At 40.5% G+C, this 7,288-nt stretch overlaps 1 pseudogene; it reads left to right on the top strand.

Moving 5' to 3' along the window:
* The first annotated feature begins 306 nt into the window (after positions 1–306).
* LOC103016405 (60S ribosomal protein L23a-like) lies at positions 307–778 on the top strand (annotated as a pseudogene).
* The last annotated feature ends 6,510 nt before the right edge of the window (positions 779–7,288 follow it).

Here is a 7,288-nt window from a genome sequence, read left to right as displayed (position 1 = left end):
TTTTATGCACATCACTTCTGTCTCACTTTTAGTGATGCTAACGTTAATTACTGAGTTAAGGAGGCAACAGCCAGATCTTCCCACTGTTAAGTTATGATACACTTTTTTTCCATTGCAATCAGTAAATAACCAATGCCTGGAGTGATACTTTGGCCCCATGTAATACCAAGAAGTTTTTAAGACTCTCATATTGCTGCCTTTTACCCTATTCCCTAATTCTTCTTCCCCCCGCCACCGAACGGAACTCTTCTGTAGGAGGTCACTAGTGACTTCCTTACCACGAAAACCAAGAGCCTTTGGCTTTTCATGAAGGTGGTGCCGAAAGCAAAGAAGGAAGTCCCTGCTCTTTACCCTCCTAAAGCCAAAGGCTTTGAAGGCGAGGAAGGCAGTGATGAAAGGCATCCACAGCCACAATAAAAGAGAAGAAAGGAATGCCATCCAACTTCCAACAGCCTAAGACACTGCAGCTCAGAAAGCAGCCCAAATATCCTCAGATGAGCACACCCAGGAGAAACAAGCTTGACCATTACGCCATCATCAAGGTCACCCTGACCACTGAGTCAGCCATAAAGAAGATAGAAGATAACACACACTTGTGTTCATTGTGGATGTCAAGGTCAACAAGCACCAGATCAAACAGGCTGTGAAGAAGCTCTATGACACTGATGTGGCCAAGGTCAACACTCTCATCTGGCCTAAAGGAAAGAAGAAGGCATATGTTCCACTGGCTCCTGACTGTGGTGCCTTGAATAGTGCCAACAAAATTGGGATCATCTAAACTGAGTCCAGATGGCTAATTCTAAATATATCTTTTCACCCATATTTAAAAGATAAAGAATAAAAAACAAAACCAAGAGACTCTGTTCATCTTCCTTGAGCTTTCTGAAATATTTTATATTATTACACCTTTTTTAAGAATGTCTTTTCCCCTTTCTTCCATAAAGTTTCCTATTTCAAGTACCTCTCCCTCTAACTGCTTATTTACATCTTTATTGAATGCTTTCATTGGACTGTAAAGAGGGTCATAGTTCTGCTCTTTGTCTTCAACTTGGTCTCTCCATTGTCCACGTTAGTAATCTTACCCACGTTCACAGCTCAAGCAGATTGCTAAAAAAATGTGTACCTCTAGCTTGACATCCTATAGGTTTTTGACATTTCCACCTGGAGTCCCATCAGGTATAACTTAAACTCAACCAGCATAAAAGAGAAGTCATCTTTCTCTGTACTTCCATCCTCCCAATATAGGAGTTTTGATTATTTCAATGTTCATGTTTACATTGTTATGTTCATGTAAATATTGTTCACTGCTGAGACACAGTGTATTTTAATCACACTTACTTTTATATAATAATAACTATAATAAAAATTACCTTGTTTTTTTAAAATTATTTATTTATTTTTGGCTGCGTTGGGTCTTCGTTGCTGCACGCGGGCTTTCTCTAGTTGCTGTGAGTGGGGACTACTCTTCGTTGAGGTGCTCAGGCTTCTCACTGCAGTGGCTTCTCTTGTTGCGGAGCAGGGGCTCTAGGCGCATGGGCTTCAGTAGTTGTGGCACGTGGGCTCAGTTGTTGCAGTTCGTGGGCTCTAGATCACTGGCTCAGTAGTTGTGGTGCACAGGCTTAGTTGCTCTGCAGCATGTGGGATCTTCCTGGACCAGGGGTCGAACCAGTATCCCCTTCATTGGCAGGAGGATTCTTAACCAATGGGCCACCAGGGAATTCCCATGAAGTAGTTAACATAATCTCTTTTTCTTGATAAACATATTTGCTTTCAGACACCCTTTTCCAAGCTAATCTGCATTATTACTGCCAGTTTATTTCTCCATAACATTTTTGACCAAATTATTCCCATGTCAAAACCTGTTAATTGAAGTTAAAACTCCTTAGCATCCCTTTCAAATTCTTCGATATACAGTTTCAACCTTCCTTTTTACCCTTCTCTCCCTATTCTTCCCTACATTTGTGCTGTCTTTCAATCCACCCCTGTTGGATGCCCTTTTCTGAACCTCCCTTTTGTTCTCTACCATCATGAGTTATTATTATTCATGAGCTTTTCCCCATGTGTGCCCACAGGAACCTTAGCCATTTTCTAAAATATATCTGAAATTCGACTCTCTCCTAGAAATTTCCCTGTCTACCTCAGTCAGAAGCAATCTCTTTCTGGCCTAAGTTCCCAGGATACTTAATATGATAACATTTTTTTAATGAGCAAATGAATGTGGCACTTCAGCATCAGTATTACCTTTAAAACTAGATTCTAGGGGGAATTCCCTGGCGGCCCAGTGGTTAGGACTCTGCGCTCTCACTTCAGAGGGCCTGGGATGTATACCTGTTCGGGGAACTAAGATCCCACAAGCTGCTCTGGTGCCCCCCCACACACACAAAAACCTATATTCTAAACTCCCAGAGGACAGAGTTCACATCTTATACTTCCTTCTAGTCTCTATAGCACCCAATGTACTATCTGATAAATGAAGGAGTGACTGTTGGAGTGGGTGAATAGAGGGGGTAAAGAGTGGACAGGGAAATATATTGTAGAATGACAAAGTGGATAAATCAAAAATAACTCCAGGAACTTATTCTGGATTGTCTGGAAATGGGATGACTGGACCACACACCTATCTGTCTCACCAGGAAGAGGAGCTGCACTCAAACCCGACTTCCCATGTGTGCCTGTCAGTTTCCTGTTTGCTCTCAGAACCATCTCCCACCCTTTCCCTGCTCCGTGCTGTATCACAGGGAACTACGTTGTCCAGGATGTTACATTTGGCTTTTTGGTTGTTTCAGATAGTTTTCATATTGTTGTTTGGCTATAGTTCACTCACTTTCATTGTTGTACAATATTCCACTGTGTGCACGTACCAAATTTATGTATTTATTCAACTATTAATGGACATTTAAATTTCTCGTTTGGGGCTATTATTAATAATGCTAACATAACGTTCTGTTACATGTGTCTTGTAAAAATATATGTTAGCACTTATTTCTTGGGTTTATATCCAGGACTGGAATTGCTGGGTGAAGGGCATGTGTATATCTAGTATTTACTAGATATTTCAAATATCCAAAGTTGTTCCAGCAGTGCATGAGAGTTCCTGATGCTCTACTCCTTGCCAAGGCTTGGTATTGTTAGATTTTAAAACTTTTTGCAAATCTGATGGTTATGAAAAGAGAGCTCATTCTGCTTAATTCATTGATTACTAGTGAGGTTGAGTCCCTTTTCTTAGGTTTATTGATTATGTATTTCTTCTTTGAAGTCATTATTCATATCCTTGGCTAGTTTTTCAGTTGGTTTTATGTTTCCTTTGATGTGTAGTAGTACTTTACATATTCTGGATATTACACTTCGTTAGTTATACTGCTTCTCTCAACAAATATTTATTGGGTACTTACTATGCTCAAAGGATACAGCAGTGAACAATACAGACCAAAAAACCACTCTTAGTTCATGAAGCTTACATTCTAGTATAGGGAGAGAAACGATAAACACAATAAATAAGTAAAGCGAAGGTATATTAAATTTTACATGCTCTATGATAAATGCTATAGAGAGAAATAAAGCAGGGAAGGGGGTTAGGGAATTCTGGGGAAGGGTTGCAGTTTGAAATAAAGTCGGCAAGGGAATTCCCTGGCAGTCCAGAGGTTGGGACTCTGTGCTTCCACTGCAGGGGAACTAATATCCTGCAAGCGGCATGGTGCAGCAAATTAATTAATTAATTTAATTTAATTAAATGGTGGTCAAGGAAGGCGACTTTTGAGTATAACCCTGAAGGAGGTCAGGAAACAGGCCATAGAGGAGTTTGGGGGAAGAGCATCTTAGATAGAATAGTAAACGCGAAGGCCCTGCAGGTAGAACATAAATGGTGTGTTCAAGGAACGGCAAGGAGGCCAGTGTGGCCAAAGCTGAATGAGGAAAATGAGTCATAAGACATGAGATTTTTTTTGTTTTGTTTTGGGTTTTTGTTTTGTTTTGTTTTGTTTTTTGGTAAGAACACATTTAAAAAAAAAATTTACTGGAGTATAGTTGATTTACAATGTTGTATTAGTTTCAGGTGTACAGCAAAGTGAATCAGTTATACATCTACATATGTCCACTCTTCTTTTTCTTTTTAGATTCTTTTCCCATATAGACCATTACAGAGTATTGAGTAGAATTCCCTGTGCTATACAGCAAGTTCTTATTAGTTATCTATTTTATGTAGAGTACTGTTTATACGTCAATCCTAATCTCCCAATTTATCCCTCCCTGCCCTCCTTATCCCCTGGTAACCATAAGTTTGTTTTCTACATCTGTGACTCTACTTCTGTTTTGTAAATAAATTCATTTGTACCCTTTTTTTAGATTCCACATATAAACAATATCATATGATATTTGTCTTTCTGTGTCTGACTTACTTCACTCAGTATGACAGTCTCTAGACCCATCCATGTTGCTGCAAATGGCATTATTTTGTTCTTTCTTATGGCTGAGTAATATTCCATTGTATATATGTACCACATCTTCTTTATCCATTCCTCTGTTGATGGACATTTAGGTTGCTTCCATGTCCTGCTATTGTAAATAGTGCTGCAATGAACATAGGAGTGCATGTATCTTTTCAAATTATGGTTTTCTCCAGGAATATGCCCAGGAGTGAGATTGCTGGGTCATATGGTAGTTCTATTTTTAGTTTTTTAAGGAACCTCCATACCGGTCTCCAAGACATGAGATTTGAACAGCAAGGTGGAGAATGTATGTGTGCAGAATGTAAAGGATGTTTGTAGACCATTATAAGGACTTGACTTTTACTCTTGGTGAGGTGGGAAGCCTTTTGAGAGAAGGAAAGATTTGAGCAAAGGAGTGACACAATCTGACTTACTGCTTTATTTTTTTATTTTTTTATTTTTTTTAAGGAATTCCTTTATTTTTATTATTTATTTATTTATTTATTTATTTATTTATTTATTTATTTATGGCTGTGTTGGGTCTTCGTTTCTGTGCAAGGGCTTTCTCTAGTTGCGGCATGCGGGGGCCACTCTTCATCACGGTGCGCGGGCCTCTCATTATCGCGGCCTCTCTTGTTGCGGAGCACAGGCTCCAGACGCGCAAGCTCAGTAGTTGTGGCTCACTGGCCTAGTTACTCCGCGGCATGTGGGATCTTCCCAGACCAGGGCTCGAACCCGTGTCCCCTGCATTGGCAGGCAGATTCTCAACCCCTGCGCCACCAGGGAAGCCCCTGACTTACTGCTTTAAAAGGCCCATTCTGGGAACAAGGGGAGGAGTAAACTGAGTGGCTTTCAGAATAATCCAGGTGGGGCTTCCCTGGTAACGCAGTGGTTAAGAATCCGCCTGCCAATGCAGGAGACATGGGTTCGAGCCCTGGTCTGGGAAGATCTCACATGCCGCGAAGCAACTAAGCCCGTGCACCACAACTACTGAGCCTGTGCTCTAGACCCCACATGGCACAACTGCTGAAGCCCGCGCGCCTAGAGCCCCTGCTCTGCAACAAGAGAAGCCACCGCAATGAGAAGCCTGCCACTGCAGCGAAGAGTAGCCTCTGCTCACCACAACTAGAGAAAGCCCACGCACAGCAATGAAGACCCAACACAGCCAAAAATTAAAATTAAAATTAAAAAAAAAAAAAGAATAATTCAGGTGAAAGATAATGGTGGCTTGCGCTAAGGTGATACTGAGGTGGTAAAAAGTGATTAGAGAAAACTAAAAGATAATCCATGAGTAACTATGACCATGTTGAGGTTGGGTAGCATTTGTTGGGTAGTTATTGGTTAATTTTTGTTTTCTTACGCTAGAAGAACTTTCTCTACTAATGTTTAGGAGCTGGGACTCTGGATGGAGAAAACAAAAATGACCAAGACATTGGTGGTGGTTGGTATGGCTATAACAGTAAATACACAAAAATGGTAATGGCTTGGGCTTAGGTGGTCCCAGTGAAGTTTGCAGAATTTGGATTTATTTTGAGAGTATAACTAACAAGACTTGTTGATAAATTGGGCATGGCATGTAAGCAAAAGTGAGAAATCAGGAGTTACTTTAGGGTTTTTTTTTTCTAAAAGGTTAGAGTTTCCATAACTTGATAGTGAAAAAGCTTCAAGAAGACCAGATTTGGTAGAGAAGATCAGGAGCTCATTTATGGACTATTGAGTTTGAGCTGCCTTTTCGATATTCAGGAGGAGATGCCCAGCTGGCAACTGGATATATGAGCTTGGCATTCAGGAGAATTTAAAGGGAGTTTTATTAGTCACTATTTTTGATGTAATAAACAACTCTGAAATCTCAGTGGATTACAGCAACAAACATTTATTTCTTGCTCTTGTCACATGTGGGTGACAGGTTGATTACAGTTCTGCTCTAGGCTGTGGGCCAGCTATGTGTCTCGTTAGAGTGTATTCTAATTTGGGGCCTAAACTGAATAAACATCCACTGTCCAGCACATGCCATACTCACAGCAAAGGGCAGAATCAAGAGGGGCCAAACTAAGCAATGCAATTCAATTTAAAGCTTCTCTTTGCATGTGGCTATATCACTTGCTTCCATTCCATTCCATTAGCTAAAGAAAGTCACATAGCCCAGCCCTGCATTGGTACAAGGATGTATATTGTGCACAGAAAAGGCATTTCAAGACAAATTCAAACGGTGTGTATGTACAATTCTCATAGAAGGGAGGGAATAAATAGTTGTAAACCATAATTCAATCTCCCACGATGTGAGTACATTGAAGAGAAGAAATCCAAAGCCAGGTATTCCAATGTTCAGAGGTCAGAAAGATAAGGAAAAACCCACAAAGGAGACTGAGAAGGAGCAAATAGTAAGGTAGGGGGAAAACCAGATTGGAAGTCAAGTAAAGAAAGTGTCTCAAGAAGGTAAGAGGGATTAACTATGTCACATGTTGCTAATAGGTCAAGCAAGGTGAGGACAGATATTGACCATTAGATTTAGTCATGTGGAAATCTTTGGTCATCTTGACAAGAGAATTAATGACATGGTGGGACCAAAACCTGATCAATGCGGATTTAAGAAAGAGTGGGAGGAGAGAAGTTAGAGATAGTGGGTATAGGCAGACTACTCTTTCAAGGACTTTTGCTAAAAGGGGAAGGAAGGAAACAGATGAGTAATTGGAGGGAAAAGTGAGGTCAACAGTAGTCTTTTTTTTTAAGATGGGAGAAATAAAACCATGGTTTCATGATGATAAAAAAGATCCAGTAAAGAGGGGAAAACTGATGATGCCAGAAAGTAGAGAATTACTGTACTGAACAGGCTAGAGGGGATGGGCTCTAGTGCTCCGTGGAGG

The sequence above is a fragment of the Balaenoptera acutorostrata genome, chromosome 11 (assembly GCF_949987535.1).
Source record: "Balaenoptera acutorostrata chromosome 11, mBalAcu1.1, whole genome shotgun sequence".
Lineage (NCBI taxonomy): Eukaryota > Metazoa > Chordata > Mammalia > Artiodactyla > Balaenopteridae > Balaenoptera > Balaenoptera acutorostrata.
The sequence above is the reverse complement of the archived record's forward strand: the minus strand, read 5'-3'. Positions and strand labels throughout refer to the sequence as shown.